We start from the raw sequence: 17,383 nt of genomic DNA, 5'->3' as shown, positions 1-17,383 counted from the left end.
CTTATGGGATTATACCCCAACCCACCCCACCAAGCCACAATCTGAGCACTTTGATTACTACCATGGCAATGAATATGAGTAAGATAAGATGAAAGGAAAGTGAAAATAGCCCCTAAGACCTTTATAAGACAGACTAGCTGCTGCCACTGCTGCTCAAAAGAGTAAATAACTATGATGCATGTTGCTAAGCAATGTTGCATTTTCAGTCCTTAATAACTCCATTAGCAACAAAGGATGACCAACTACATTTTGAGATTGATGAGATGCTTTACCTTGCTTCTGTGAATAATCAGCCTCAGCAACCATGGCTCCTAACACAAAGCAAAAATGGTTGTCCTTTGTCCCCTAGCTGGGATGCATATTAGAACTCAGTGGTATATGTCCCTTTGGGAAGTCTAAGGGTTCTCTGCTAACTCATCTCCCGTGGTACTTTAAGTCTTAAAGAAAAAGACATGAATTAATAAATAAGCACACATTCTTTCCCCAAAATGCTACTTCTTGCTTATGATATATATATATGTAATGAGTGCTTGAAACTGTGAATTTTAAATACCATACCCTCAAAGGTTTGTAGTACAATGACTGTACAAATTATCCATCCTTCTGATTCAAAGATAGTGCTGTTCTGGGGTATTCTATGTGAAGGTGACCAACTCTGCAGACCAGTCCCAGATCTTGTGTTGATAACAACTACCTGTTGGTTTATAGATGCTAGAAAATTGCTCAAAATGAGCTGTCAACTAATGGCGTCTTGCCCTTTTCCTCCAGTTACCCAGAATTCCCAGTTACTAAGTAAGTATTAGAAATAGTCTGCAAGAAAGTAACCTCTTCGGCAGGATTCTACCTATGCAATTCTGGAACTTTTCATCTCCTTAGATAAGCAATGCTGCACAAGAGACACTACGATCTGAAAGAGCAGAATCTTGAGCCAGACTTTCTAAGGTAAATCTCAACTACACAAGTTCCCATTGAGTGCCTTGGGCAAATTCATGTCTTCCTGCCTCTATTTGCAATGATAAAATAAGTTGATATATGCAAATATATGCAAAAATAATATGGTATATGTTTAAAACAGTGTCTTCTTCTGGCCCCTTTTGGCTCTGGAGCAGAGCTATATAAACGTTTGCAAGAATCTTCAAATACCTCCTTGAAACAGGCAAATACCTATTTGTAAAGGAGGAAAAAACTGACTCCAGAATGCAACCTTAGGATCTGTATTTGCTGCTTTTATATTTCAGGGGAAGTCACCAATCTAGAGAAGCTAGAAATTGCCAAAATTTGAATTCCTATAACATCAAACTGTTACTAATTATGGTTCTGGTCATATGCCATATGTTTGCCAGAAATAACAAATGTTCCATGGAAAAATACATGGCTAATAAGGGTGGGAAACACATATAGTAAATGTTCTTGTTTTTCTTGGCTGTTAACTTGAAAATAATGAAATACTCAATGAAAAGTGTCCAATTGCAGTGACTTCTTACCACTTCAGAAAGATATTCTTGAGTTACTGAAAGTTAGAAATCTATGTTCAAATAGCATCATCAAATAATTTATTCTGAATATCTTACCTTTTAAATTTTGAAAAATTTAATCTCCCAGGTGTTTTTCCCAATAGAAATTACAGTGGTAGATGTTAAATTAACTCCATGTGATTCTCATTTTCAGAAACACAATTTTAGACTAGTGAAGACTTTCAATGTGTCCCCTTGAGCGTCATGAAGAAAGTCTTTAAATATAGTTTTGTTTTTGTGGGGGTTTTTCCTTCTAGGAATACATTTCTCTCAATTTTTCAGTATTGCTATTTAACAGGCTAAGTGTTTTAGACTTCTTTTAAACTCCTTTTATTTTACTTAAATGAATATGAGTGCAATGAGTTTTTGCAACTACCCAGTGAAAGAAACTTAAATTACTGATCAAGTGCTCTTCACTTACAAAGGCCATACCAGCAGCAGGAAGAAGAGGGTGCATTTTATTTCAGTAGCATTTACACTAAAGAGCAGAATTTTTTTTTTTTTTAAATAAATCAGTCTGGTATTCTCCTTCATTCCTATTTTCTGATATAAGTAAGGCATGATAATCCTGTAGGTGCTAAAAATTGATCAAGATCTGATCCAAGCTACTTTGCAGACAGGTGCTGTTACCTATAACATAATACTTCTATATGTAATATGTGTGCTTAGTAGGTGACAGGCAATGTCCAGGGCTAGAATTATAATAATGGAAAAAGCAGACGCAGGCCCTGTCCTCATGGAGCTTATATCTGGGGCAGTGCTGTTTAAAGTGCTGTGGAGCACAGCAACCTCACGAACTATTCTTATCAGACTGCAACAGGGTTAGTATAGATATTGCACATAATTGTTCAGACATTTTTCCAGTAGTTGGACATCACTGCAATACCCAAACGTGTGATTGAGTGAGCTCATCTCACTGGATAGAGTACAGATGGGGTACATGCAGAACTGACATAATCAGTTTCCCACAGAGAGGTGTAAGTACTCGTTGTAGATAAGAAGATATGTATTGGCATGTGATGGATTGGAAACTAAAAAAAAAAAAAGAAATCTAGCCCTCTCCAAGGATAATTTGAAAAGCACTAGACTAATGCTTTCTAAGCATTATAGGGAAGAGAGAAAGAGGGATGGAATGGAAGGAAGGAGAAAAGAAGAAAGGGAGAGAGAAAGAGACAGAGACAGAGACAGGGTGGGGTGGAGAAAGGGAGAGAGTTTAATTCCAACTGAGAACATCTGCAAAGCTACATGAAAGAAATGATTCTTAAGCATGAATTTGAATTTCAGAGGTTAGAGATCACAACACAAGAAGAGCTAAGAAGGCAGAAAAGGGCAAGGAATGCTCGTTATGCAGCTCAGGCCGCCTGGTTCATGGCTGTCAGAGAGCGATACGGAGACAGGAGCAAACGGAGTTAAGAAGATGAATCTGAAAAGGTGGGCTGTAGTCAGTTAGTAGAAAGCTTTGAGCATCAGAAAAAGAATTAGAAATTTATTTTTGAGACAACGGTAGTTTTTAACTATGACTCAACATGATAGGGAAATAAAAGAAAGCTCTATTTTACAAAATAATACTGGAGTCATTTGAAGTATATGCAATATTTTGAGGCAGGAGGCATTGAGGTAAATAATAACAGTAAAATATAATTTTAAAAACTAGTTTCCCTAATGGTGCCATATATTAGTCACATGTCGAAGTAAATGTATGCAATATTAAGTCTTCCCAGCACCACAGCATAGTAAAACACCACTTCAGAAGACCTAATCATGCGTGATTGAAGTGATTTTCAAATGCCATTCCTTCGCTTAACAGTGACAGAGAGAACGCACACTCTTCCCATTTTCAGAAACTTTGATTAAACCACAGATACTAAGGGAACATTAAACCACTATATTATTGTAATAACTTATACTTAAATGTCAAGTACCATCACCAAAGGACAAAAGAGTGGCACTTTTTTCTCTCTGTTGTTCTAAGCTTCCCATAAAACTACAATTGCACTCATTAAATGTGCCTCATTTAAGTTTCTCTGTGTCCCCAAAAGGCTATTAATTCTGGCAACTGATTGAGTTGGAGTCTTTTTAAGATTCCCATAAATGTATCTTTTAAAAAAAATAGGTGAGCCACTAAGTAAGTTTTAAACTTTGAGGATAAAATTTTATAACATTGTAACAAATAAAACAAGCATCAAAGTATAGGCACCCTCGCCCCCCCAAGAAACTGTATTGCCATGTTGGGATTTCACATGTTTGAGTAAAAATGTAATTAATGACCCTTCTAAGATTGGTTTCATAATATTATTTTTAATTGTAATGTAAGAACTATAGAATTATAAAGATACCATCCTGTAAAACTGAAAGCTATGCATTTAGGATTGGACATGTTTGCAGTACAACCATAACACAAAGCGAGAAGACAGTGCTGGGAATCGCTGATTACATGTACTAAGGCATTAGCAATACAAGAGACGACTGGCATGATGGTGGGATTCGACCAGCACCAGAGTGCTCCCAAACATTCTCCACTGCATAGGACAGCCCCTTGTGACAGAATGATCTAGTCCAAAATGTCAACAGAGCTGCAGCTGAGAAACCCTGTACTAAAGGACCCAAGGACCCCACTAACATTTCCATTATTCTTCTTGGCATACCTGGAAATAATCACGTTGATTCATGCAATCTGAATATCGGAAATAAAAGACGTTTCCGGAGACTGAAACAGATTATTATTATGCCTCTCTTGGCTCTAATGACCTCTCCTCTGATTTCTGCAAGCAAGACCTGAAGGTGACCTCACACGTGCCCTGGTTTAATTCCATCAATGGTGATACCTTATATGCAGATATGGAAACACTGCCAATAACGAAATCTTCAAGCAGATCTTCAGAAAAGACTCAAACAAGTTTCCAGCTATGTCTGTTTTTGAGTTGTAAGTCACTTATTATTTTAAGATGCATCATCAATTAAATAACAGCTTTTGGGAATGTGACAATGATATACCTTTCCTTAAATGTAAACATTGATTTTAAGATGTGCATGTTTTTTTGGAGATGGTAAATGTGCAGAATCTACAAAGTATATTAAGTGTATAATAAAACATACCAAGCTCTGTGTTAAAACAAATAGACGCTGACATACTCTCCTTCTTGGATCCTTCTCCATCAATGTTAGCTTCCATTGTTTTCATTTAAGTCTTTTTATTGCTCCCCTTGTCTCCTGTCCACCACTCGAAGACGAGGAGGTAAGGTGCAACGTGGGCTGTGGTATCACTAAATCCTCAGAAACAAGTATACAAACCTCACAGCTTCCCTCTCTTATGTCCTCTCTTTAACTGAAATTAAATCTCCAAAATCTTTAACTGAATTAAGTGCCATGAAGAACATCTAAGCATGGTCTTCGTGCTGCTAGAACATATCACTTTACTTAACTACACAAAGGAATTACTACACTTAGATACAATACAATAAATATTTGAAATTATTTTTTAAATTTCACCTAAAGACTACCCACACCGCTAATGAACAAACACTACATTAAGACTATACATCTCCTTATTGGCATATTATCTGCTTGTTCCATTAGAATTTAGGATCCATGTGAACAGGAATTTTGTCTTGTGTGCATTGGCTGAATGAGTGAATAAAAGAAAGGATGAATGAATATCATCTCCCAAAGAGCACAGTCGTTATAAAGTCACAAGCTTCTTTTATTTTCACACTAGTGATAGAAGACAATAGGACTCATTCTGTTAGAAACTATTCATGTTCATTCATGTTCTACTAAGTCTTTCATGATCTACCCCTGCCACTTTTCTAGCTTTCCCTCACATCATGTCCCTCTTGCTCTCCAGCAACACTGGCCTGGGTGCAGTTCCCAGTAAGTGCTATGTTCTCTGCTACCCCAGGTCCTCCCAGAACACTCTCCTCCAACCCAACCTCTTCCAATTTCTTCAGGGAAGTCTTCCCTGATGACTACTTACTAAATGTAGTACCTGTATTTTATGGTCTCAGTTTCCCATATTTGGTTTTTTCCCATCATAGTAGTGATCACATTGGTAAAATGTGCACAGTTATTTGATGACCATGTCCGTCGCATCCCACAACACTCAACTGTAGGCAGAAACCCTGCCTGTTTTGTCCCCCCGTTAATATCACCATGATTTAACACAGTGCCTGTCATAGAGCAAGTATTCAATACGTATTTATTGGATGAATGAATGAATTATGTTTCTAGGAACATTATGTTATAGAATACAAAAGTCCAGTTTGGATTGTATCATTCTCCACTAGAGCTAAATTGGTAGGTGCTTTATCAACACTTTTTGGTTAACTGCAATCATTTATCTACTGTCACTAAACAATCTGCTCTTAAGTCTATATGAAACTAAGTCTACATGTCGCAAAATTGCTAAAAATCAATTGCTCTCTTCCTATTCTTTTTTTTCCTCCTACATACTAATAAAAAAGCACCTTGGTTTATTATTTTTTTCCACTGAATTTATTGGCTACTTTTACATTAAGAACATGACTGTGTGGAAAATGGTTGTCAGGGAATCAATTATTTGGATGATCAGTATTGGTCTCTGAAAACATCTGGAAGCATACTTTAATTATCCCCTAGATATTTGGCATCTTGTGTTCTCAGCTTCTGAGATAATCTCTCCTCATGACTGTTCTTGAATGAAAGACATTCTCTTGACACAAAAGGTGGGGGTTTTGTTTTGTTTTGTTTTGTTTTTGTTTGTTTGTTTTGATAGAGGAGAATTTATAGAATATTGAAAATAAAGAGTGGCAAGTTCCCAGGCTAAAAGGATCAAAATCATATTTTTTAAGAGGAGAAGGAAAAGGGTCTTTCGTGCAGAAAACTATAAAAAATAGAATTCCATGAAAAGTCATGTAACTGAGAAGGTAGTTAATAGGAAGCCTTGGGGAAGTAAGGATTTCTTGAGGATCTAGACGGAATGACTCTAGCCTAAAGGAGCTAAAGAGAGAAACCCAGGTGACAGGAAATCAGAAATCATTGTAAACCTGGGCTTTAGTCATAAACTTCACCTTAAAATAGTTTCTTTGCATATAGCTTTCCTATCTATTGCTATCAAGATCTCTGTCACTAGGTAAGAGTATCTGAAATTCTTGAACAAGATTACAGAAAGCACAGAAAATGGGACTGTATTTGCCAACTTCAGCCATCCAGGTGGAAAGCCTCAGTTAGGAGGTTTAGTCTCCTCATCCCTGCAGTACCCACTCTGCTCTCACAACAGTTGTTGAGCAGGAAGTGGCTCCTTCACTGCCTCAAGACTTTTCCTATCAATTTCTCATTCAAATTGTTCTTTTTTGATTCTGGAAGATGCCTTGAATGTGCGGCATGAACTCCTAGAGTCTAGCCTCTCTTTGCTCTACAGAAACCAGAGATGAAGTTGAGTGTAGCTGGGGCTCACTCACACAGAGAATCTACAGTAGGGACCTGTCCCCAAGATCACAGATGAGAGACCTGTATGCTTGAAGAGGGGCAGGGACACCAGAAGCCAATAGCAGACATGTTGATTCTTTGCACCTCCAGGTCAATGGGAATGGTTCTTATATTAAATCTTAACTCATGCTTTCCTAACGTTTGGGCAAGAACACACATTTTCCTTATTTAGTTTGATGTCAGAAAGAACCAAGGAACTCATGCAATGGCTACTATCATGTTTACAGTTGTGATGATTATAAGTATTTCAACCAGATTATCACAAGAAGAAAGAGCCTCTAGACCTGTCTGATCACTACCAACGTAAAAGCACAATTCTGTCTTGGTCTCCAGGAGAAATATATTGGGGTTTAGGCTCAGTTCTCAATGATATGAAGGAAAAAAAGTTAGAGTTTGTTTAGCATGACTTCAAATATTTCATTACTGTCTTATGTATCTCATTGAAAGGACTGTCCTATCAGATTTGGAATATAGATTTTTTCACTTTCACTTTCTTGTTACATACAGATAAGTCATGTTGTTCATCTAATACCCAAACCAAAGAGGCTTAATGGGGATAAACAAAGTGGGATGAAAAAGAGATGAGTCCACTTAAATTTCATTTTACATCAACTTACTTCCTTTCCCTGCCATATCACAAAAATACAAAATAAGGTTCTGTTCTCACCCACATTTACTTTATTTTTGCCATTTGTTCTTCATTTCAAACTACCTGGGCAAGTAAATGTTAGATTAATATTGATGCCTTGTTTACAAAAAGCCATAAAAAAGTATTACCAGGGTCTAAGCCATATTATTACCTTGCTTATAAATCTTATCTGGCTCTCATCTGGGACCATTAGCATATCTTGAAAAATTTCCAAGAACTTCATATACCAGTAGATTTCCCTTCCTGAAAAGCCAATTTCCTAAATATTCAATGAGATGGCTTTTGAGACCCACCCACATCAACAAATTAGGAAAGTAATGATGTTCCTATCTTAACAGGAAATCCACTACTGCGGGTGCTGCTGCCCTAATTATACCACAATAGAATTTCAAAAGAATTGTTTCTGAGTTAAAAAAAAAAAAAAAAATCCCATCTACTTGCTGCACAATATCGGCTTCAATTTTCCACACCGAAAGAGTAGATTTAGAAAGTAAGGAAGGGTACATATATATTGCTTTTTTTCCCCCAAGTAAGAAAGTCAGGTTTTTACCTTCGTGATCATGTCTCCTGTTAGTTTTTTATTTTTAAAGCAAATTTCTCACACTTAAATAAGGTTACCATTTAATCAGAGTCACCACAGAAGAGAACAGATTTTTTTTAAAAAATGAGAACGTGTCATAGTTTTCTTGTCAGTAACATACAAATTCATCAAGAATTAAAGTGGAAATAGATACCTTGTGGCCAAGGTTTAATGGCAGATTAATAAGCTAGCATTTGTTATTTACCAGACAGCAAACATATAAACACCCAACAACCTAGCAGAGATGCAACATTTTTGCATTCTGAATCATAACTTAATAATAATCACAATTTAAAACCCACACATTCAAGAGGTTAAAAAAGGGAACTCACAAGGTACAGTCGGGCAGCGTCTTGGGTCACAGAGCCTTCCACAGGATCACGACAGATTTTATCACCAGCAGCTCAAGGGCCCTGCAACTGAGATCACTCATAATTAATAAATATTTTACTTGAACATTTGACAGTTCAGTAAGCATTATGTAAGGCCGTTACTTTTGTTTCTTCTGCAGTTGCCTTTGCAAACAGGAAACAGGAAACACACCTACAAGAACACTGACATATCTTAGCCTAATTGGTTTTTGGCTCAAATTACCCAGGGGCAAATCTTCTATTACAGGGGTGATAAGTACAGTCCCCAAAAGTATGAGACTCAGGTCCCAACCTTTCACAGTTTAAAATCTTCTAGATAGATGCTATGCAGGCCATTTATTACAGAGAGCGACAGGGTCTCTTAGTAACATTCAGACCTTATGACCTTAATCTGGGAAGGACTATAAATCTCAGAATAAACTCATGTATATACCAATATGTATATGTATGAATACATATTATATATGTAATATACAGACAGGTTTGCATATATTACATATATACACATAAATATATACTATATTAATATATTATTTTTAACTATATAGATATATAAGTAATGTATTATTTTACTTTTTTAATATATTAATTTTATTTTTTTTCATGTTCCAAGATTCAATGTTTATGCACCACACCCAGTGCTCCATGTAGTATGCGCCGTGCCCTCCTTAATGCCCACCTCCAGGCTCACCCATCCCCCCACCTCCCTCCCTTCCAAAACCCTCAGTTTGTTTCTCAGACTCCACCATCTCTCATCTTTCATCTCCCCCTCCAATTCACCCCATTTCACTTTTCCTTTCCTTCTCCTAATGTCCTCTTTGTTATTCCTTATGCTCCACAAGTAAATGAAACCATATGATAATTGACTTTCTCTGTTTGATTATTTCACTCAGCATGTCTTCCAGTCCCATCCATATTGATAAAAAATTGGGGTATTTATTCTTTCTGATGGCTGTGTAATATTCCATTGTATATATGGACCATATCTTCTTTATCCATTTGTCTGTTGAAGGGCATCTCGGCTCTTTCCACAGTTTGGCAATTGTGGCCATTGTTGCTATGAACATTGGAGTACCTGCAGGCCTTCTTTTCACTACCTCTGTATCTTTGGGGTAAATACCCAGAAGTGCAATTGTAGGGTCACAGAGTAGCTATATTTTTAATTTTGGGGGGAATCTCCACACTCCACACATTGCATTCCCACCAACAGTGTAAGAGGCTTCCCCTTTCTCCACATCCCCTCCAACACTTGTTTCCTGTCCTTTTGATTTTGTCCATTCTAACTGGTGTAAAGTGGTATCTCAGTGGGTTTTTATTTGAATTTCCCTCATGGCTAGTGAGCATTTTTCATGTGTCTGTTAGCCATTTGTATGTCATCTTTGGAGAAGTGTCTGTTCATGTCTTCTGCCTATTTTTTGACATGATTATCTGTTTTTGGGGTGTTGAGTTTGAGATCTTGGATATCAGTTCTTTGTCTGTAGTGTCACTTGTGAATATCTTCTCCCATTCCGTGGGCTGCCTCTTTGTTTTGTTGACTGTTTCCTTCGCTGTACAGAAGCTTTTGATCTTGATGAAGTCCCAAAAGTTCATTTTTACTTTTGTCTCCTTTGCCTTTGGAGACATGTCTTGAAAGAAGTTGCTGTGACTGATGTCAAAGAGGTTACTGCCAATGTTCTCATCTAGAATTTTTATGTAATATATTATTTTAAATAACATACATTTTTTCCTGGAACATATATGGAAACTATCATGCAGGGATCTTTTGGCTACAAATAACAGAAACCCCCAACTCAAACTCACTTATTCAAATAAATAACAAAACAAGGAAATGTTTTGGTTCATTGAGCTGGGGAAAAAATATCCAGACATAGGGCTGGTTTTGGGAAAACAGAGGTTCACTACATCATTTGATTCTCTGATATTCCCTTGGCACAGGCATTCTCTGCAGATCCATTTCCACTTCAGGCTGCGGCCCTTTGGTGCAAAAAAAAAAATACTCCCTGTAGGGCACCTGGGTGGCTCAGTGGGTTAAAGCCTTTGCCTTCAGCTCAGGTCATGATCCCAGGGTCCTAGGATCAAGCCCCACATCAGGCTCTCTGCTCAGGAGGGAGCATGCTTCCTCCTCTCTTTCTGTCGGCCTCTCTGCCTACTTGTGATCTCTGTCTGTCAAATAAATAAAATCTTAAAAAAAAAAAAAAAAACAACAAAAACCCTCCCTGTAGCAGTTTAAGACTATATATGTGTCCCCCAAGAAGACAGCATCAGCACTTTGGCAGTCCCAGGTTCTGAGGTCTCTCAGATTGCCCATCACTGAATCAGTCACTATACTTTGCTGAATCACTTTGAACTAATCAAGCCTTATCCCTGGAGGTGAGGGGAGGATCAGTCCAAAGAAAAATCACATGAAAGGTCATTCAGGATACTGAGAGGAAGGGGAAGAGATTATTGTGGAAGAAATCAACCAATGTCCACCACAACTTCTGACAATAGTCTGAAGATAGGTATTTGAGGATGCTTATTTATGAAAACACAAGTTCTTGTACTATTTAAAGATGTCAACAAGAGAATGAGCTGAGGTTCAAGAGATAGTGATTACCCAAATCTTTACATTCAGCAGGACTTTCTGTTAACATCGGATTTGCTCTCTAAGAAAATAGGTCAGAATATTTCCACTGGGGGTTCCTGGGTGGCTCAGCTGGTTAAGGCTCTGACTTCAGCTCCTGTCATGATCCCAGGGTCCTGGGATCGAGCCCCACATTGGACTCCCTGCTCAGCAGAGAGTTTGCTTCTCCCTCTCCCTCTGCCCCTCCTTCCTACTTGTGTTCTATCTCTCACTCTCAAATAAAGAAATTAATTAAATAAATCTTTTTAAAAACAGAATTTTTCCACTGTGTTTATGAAATACAGTTTATAGTCTATGAAGTGTTCTTGCATTTGATCTTCCATTCTGACATCCAAACAACCCTGCAGGGGGAAGGGGGGTGGCGGGGTGTGGGGGGGGGGCAGGCATTCCCATTGGAAGCTTAGAGGGTGGGGCAGACACTGCTGGTTACCTATCCAATGCCCTGTCAACTGTTTTTCCTTACAGAACTTTGGTTTTGTTCAGAGCAGCAATTTGCCCTGTAAAAACTACAGCTAAGGATGGGCAGGTAGCACAGTTTGGGCCCTGGCCATGTAAGCCTAAGTAACTATGTGGGGCTCCCAGAAAAGATCCTTAAAAGAGCTCTCCACTCACTTTTTGATCTTTGCCCTTCCTCTTCTTCATGCCTGAAACATTGATTCAATGCCAGAGATAAAGACATATTTGCAGTCATGAAGTGACAAGCATGAAGACAAAAGCCACATGCTGTGAAGATTAAACTGAAAAAAAGTGCCAGTATACTGGCCCTGGTTTGCCTGCTTCTGGGCTATTACATGAGAGAGGGGAAAAAAAAAAAAAATAGGAGAGGAGGGGGGAGGGGAGGGGAAGGGAGAAGAGAGGAGAAAAGATAATAGAAGAGAAGAAAGACAAGAGAAGAGAAGAGAGAAAAAAGAAAAGAAAAGAGAAAAGGAAAGGAAAGAAAAAGGAAAAGAAAAGACAAGTCAAGAAAAGAAAAGAAACCCCTCTATTTGGCTAAGCTACTGTAGAAGGATTCTTGTTATATGCAGCTGAACACACTTTGGCTACAAGGAGGTTGTGTGAACATGTAATGACAGATCAAGGCTTAATTCCTGGACTCTTGACTCCTTGTCCAGCGACATTGCCAATGAATTGCAGGGCATCTCCAAAAACAGAATCTGTCCTCTGCATATCATACAAACAGGGAATTTAAATTTATGCTTTCTTTCTCAACAAATGGCTTCTTTAAATGATCTGAACCATAGTTCAAATGGTGAGAACAGTTTCATTGTTTTTGTTTTTTTGGTTTCTTTAGCTTTTTAATATGTGACACTCAAGCACTTGGAGAACTGCTAAGATACATGCATTGGCTACCATAAAGAAGCCCATCATTTGACCAAAATTTCTTTCGAAGCTGCCTAGGGAAGAACTGGCCGTCTTCTGAAATCTTGCCATGTTGGACATTTCTTAATGGACCTTCTCAGTCACATGGGTATTAAAAGACAAAAGAGGAGTTTTGGTGTCTGGTTCCAGATGTGAGGGGCTTGGAAATCACCATTCTGCCCTAACAAGTAGAATTCAATAACTCTTCTTGGGTCTGTAAGAGAGGGAAGGACACAGGAAAAACCTCTGCCCCCAAGATTGGAAAGAGGAGCAGGGGAATACAGGGAGTCTTGGCTTCCCTGGGCAGGGACTTACCTGCAGAAACTGCCATAGGAAGCAGGGCTGGGGTAGAAGACCTGACTTGTCATTTCTGATTTGCTGGAATCTCTGTGGGGCAACTAAAGTGCCAGGGGAAGCCATCAATAAAAAAAGGGGGGTCCTCACAACACTGTGAGATATACTTCCAGGACATCTACCAGATTCCCACAGTCAGTGTCAGAGGAAAACCTCTTCCAGCTTCCAGAATGCAAAGAGGGAAAGGAGCCATTTTGAAATATGCCAGAGTACTCTGTTCTTTTTTTTTTTTTTTAAGATTTTATTTATTTATTTGAGAGAGAGAGAGAGAGAATGAGATGGGAGAGGGTCAGAGAGAGAAGCAGACTCCCAGCTGAGTAGGAAGCCCGATTGTGGGGCTCAATCCTAGGACTCCAGGATCATGACCTGAGCCAAAGGCAGTTGCTTAACCAACTGAGCCGCCCAGGGGCCCCAGGGCACTCTGTTCTTAAGAAAACCTACCCTCAGAGTAAACTAGTTAACTGGAGCCTAACCTGCTGGAGTGTTATGAAGACCTAACTGATGTGGAGAAGGGAAATACTGGATCCAGTCTCCTCTAGCCTTCCACTGTGGGAGGAGGGAAATACTCCACTGCAGCCCACGCTAGCCATCCTGAGAAAAGGAGGAGAAAAAAACTAGAACATTGTGAAGGTCACAGTCCAGAGACACGGGCTCACTAAAAGACTGAGACCTAATCATAGGATGTGCAGAGCACCTCCCGTCCCTGAAAATCTCACCACCAGGATACTAAAGATCTATTTATAGCAGTTCCTATTACCTGGTACATCATGTCTGGGTATCAGGAAAAAATTACAAGGCATACCAAAAGGAAAAAAAAAAATCACAATTTGAAGAGATAGAGCAAGCCCAGTACCAGTCAAGGGTGGGAAGATGGAATTAAAAGACAACAGAGCTCTCACAAAGGATGAAATAATTCACTGAGCCAAAAGTCAAGGAGGAGGCATACCCAGAGATCAATACCCGAGGGATTGCAAAATGTTAAAACTTGTAGAAAAAAACATAAAGAACATGTTTTGGATCTCCAAATGGGAAAGCAGTTCTTAAGGCACAAAAGCACTAACCACAGAATGAAAGACTGATAAAATTGCCCCATTATAATATTAAGATCTTTGTTTATAAAAATGTACAACAAAGAAAGCAGAAGGCATGCCAACATCTGAAACAAGTATGCAACAAGTCAACAAAAGACCAGTATTCAGATTATATAAAGATATGTTACAAATCAGAAAGAAAAAGACAACACAATAAAAAAATGAGCAACACATCTGACACGTTGTCACAGAAGAGAAAAACAAGAATGGTAAATATACATGTAAAAATATGAGCAAACTCATTTGTAATCGGGAAAATGAAAATTAAACTGATGGTGAGAGTAGAAGTTGATAGAAGACTTGCAAACAATTTAACCTTAACTCATGAAGCTGAATGTTTATATGCCTTCCAACTGAATAAACCCACTCTTACCTATATTCTCTAGAGAAATTCTTATATGTTGACCCTGGAAGTCACGTACAAAATCTTTATAACAACTTTCTTTATCATAACAAAATGCTATATTTAACACAAATGTCTATCAACTGTTAAGCAATTAAATAAACTGAGTTATATACAAACAATGAAATACTAGACAACAAAAAAAAATCAATAAATCTGAGCTACAGGCAAAAACTTGGGAGGACCTTAACAGCATAATGAATGACAAAAAGCAAGTATGAGGTAACTACATACAGATAGAGACCTTCTCTCCCTCCCTTCCCTTCTTCCCCCTTCCTTCCCTTTTCTTGTTTTATAAATAAGACCCAAGAATAGCAAATGCAGACAATATTTTTGTTTAGGTAAGCCCATATGTGATATATATTTTACAGTTACATATCATTTTGTCACATGTGAAGATTTGTGTAACCAGCACTGCAGTCAAGATGCAAAACTACTTATCACCCGAATGTTTACTGCAGCAATGTCTACAATAGCCAAACTATGGAAAGAACCTAGATGTCCATCAACACATGAATGGATAAAGAAGATGTGGTGTATATATACAATGGGATACTATGCAGCCATCAAAATAAATGAAATCTTGCCATTTGCAATGACGTGGATGGAACTAGAGGGTATTATGCTTAGCGAAATAAGTCAATCGGAGAAAGACAATTATCATATGATCTCCCTGATATGAGGAAGTGGAGATGCAACGTGGGGGGTTTGGGGGGTAGGAAAAGAATAAATGAAACAAGATGGGATTGGGAGGGAGACAAACCATTAGTGACTCTTAATCTCACAAAACAAACTGAGGGTTGCAGGGGGGAGGGGGGTTGGGAGAGGGGCGTGGGGTTATGGACATTGGGGAAGGTATGTGCTATGGTGAGTGCTGTGAAGTGCGTAAACCTGGTGATTCACAGACCTGTACCCCTGGGGATAAAAATACATTATACGTTCAAATAAATAAATAAATAAATACATAAATAATGCAAAACTACTTATCAGCACACAGAATTCCCTCCTACTACCATTTTACAGGTACACCCATCCCCTCTGCTCCCACCTCTTATCTCTGGAAATCACTAGTCTGTTTGCCAGCTTTATAATTTTGTTATTTCTAGAATGTTAATAGATGGAGTCATATAATATATGTGATTTTTTGATAATGTCCTTTTGATATGTGACCTTTTGATATTTCGAGGTCATATAATATATGAACTTTTTTTTTTTTAACTGAGCATAATGACCTTGAGATCCAAGACATTGCTTGTACTCACGTGGTTGTCTGCATCTGGTTTGCCCCCTTTTATGGCTGAACAGTATCTCATGGTTTGGATGTACCATGGTTTGTTTAACCACTCACCTACTGCAGGGCATTTTGGTTGTTTTGGGGTTTTGGCTTATTGTAAACAAAGCTGTTAGGGAAAACTGTCTACAGGTTTTTGTGTGGATATAAGTTACTTCTCTGGGATATATGCCCAGGATAGTGATTGCTGGGTCAGATGGTTGAGTTTGTTTAGTTTTTAAGAAACTTCCCAGCTATTTTCCAGAGTGGTTGTACCAGTTTAACCACCAGCAATGTATGAAAGATTCAGTTTTCTTTGCACCTTCCATGGGGGGTTCCCATCTTTTATTCCTTGATCTAATCATTTGTCTATGACCCATATCAAAGCTCCTCTACAGGAATAGAAGGAGGGATCCTAGACTCCCTGAAGACTTTCTCTCTTCTTTCCTTCTCTTTGATGCCTGCTGGCAGTGATATGTTTAGAATAGAGCACTTCACAACCTGGGGCCTGACTTTAAGGGGTCAAAAGTTTCCCTGAAATTCTATACAAAAGTTTGTCTGCATGCATTTTTCTCTAGGGAATGAGTTTCTAGCTCAGAGAGATTCAGTTTGGCCACATCTTGGCCAATATTTGATATTATTGCTATTTATTTCAGGCTGTATGGGTAGTGGTATCTCATTACAGTCTTCCTTCGCATTTCCCTAGTAGTTAGTAATGCTAAATACCTTTTCATGTGTGTATCTGCCAACTGTACATCCTCTTCAGTGAAATGCGTCTATCTTTTGAATATTCTCTAGTAGAACATTTTTATCTGTTAAGTTTGGAGTTCTAGATATAGTATAGGTATAAGTCCTTTATTGGGTACATGTTTTGTAAGCATTTTTTTCTCAGACTGTAGCTTGCCTTTTCCCATTTCTTGGTATATTCTTTCAAATTAATGTTTTTGTGTTCTTTGACTACATATACAGTAGTGCGATTACTGGATTATAGGGTAGTTCTATTTTTAACTTTTTGAGGAATCTCCACGCTGTTTTCCACAGTGGCTGTACCACTTTGCACTCCCACCAACAGAGCTTAAGAAGTTCCTTTTCCTTCACATCCTTGCTCACACTTGTTTCCTGTGTTTTTGATTTTAGTAATGTTGACAGGTGTGAGGTGAGAGTTCACCATAGTTTTGATCTGCAGTTCCCTGATGAGTGATGTTCAGCATCTTTTCATATGTCTGCTGGCCATCTCTTTGTTTCCTTTTCATATAAATTTTTACAGTAATCTTATCTGTATCTACAAAAAAAAATTTCTAAATTTTTAAAAGAATTTCATTAAACCTAAGTATCAATTTGAGTAAAATTGACATCTCTACTATGTTGAATCTTCCAATCTATGAATATAGTATGGTTCTCCATTTATTTGGATGTTATTTGATTTCTTTCACCAGCATTTTGTAGTTTTCAGCATACAAATCCTATACATGTTCTGTTAGATTTACACTTAAGTATTTTGTATGTTTTCGAGCTATTATAAATGATATTGTATATTTAATTTCAATACCCATGCATACATTGCTAGTATACAGAAATACAATTGATTTTCTTTTCTTTTAAGATTTATTTATTTATTTGACAAGACATCACAAGTAGGCAGAGAAGGAGGCAGAGAGAGAGAGAGGAGGAAGCAGGCTCCCTGCTGAGCAGAAAGCCTGATGTAG

The 17,383-nt window shown here is 38.1% G+C and overlaps 1 protein-coding gene across 2 annotated transcripts in view; it reads right to left on the bottom strand.

The window, feature by feature from the left end:
• The window catches only part of NCALD (neurocalcin delta), a 386,963-nt gene that overhangs the window by 142,353 nt on the left and 227,227 nt on the right, over positions 1 to 17,383 (bottom strand). For both annotated transcript variants that reach the window (XM_082722759.1, XM_082722760.1), the window contains exon 4: positions 8,539 to 8,625. The gene's annotated coding sequence lies outside the window, so the exon portion shown is untranslated. The remainder of the gene's footprint in view (positions 1 to 8,538; positions 8,626 to 17,383) is intronic.

The sequence above is a fragment of the Mustela nivalis genome (genome assembly GCF_964662115.1).
Source record: "Mustela nivalis genome assembly, chromosome: 2".
Lineage (NCBI taxonomy): Eukaryota > Metazoa > Chordata > Mammalia > Carnivora > Mustelidae > Mustela > Mustela nivalis.
This window is presented reverse-complemented; position numbering and strand designations above follow the sequence as displayed.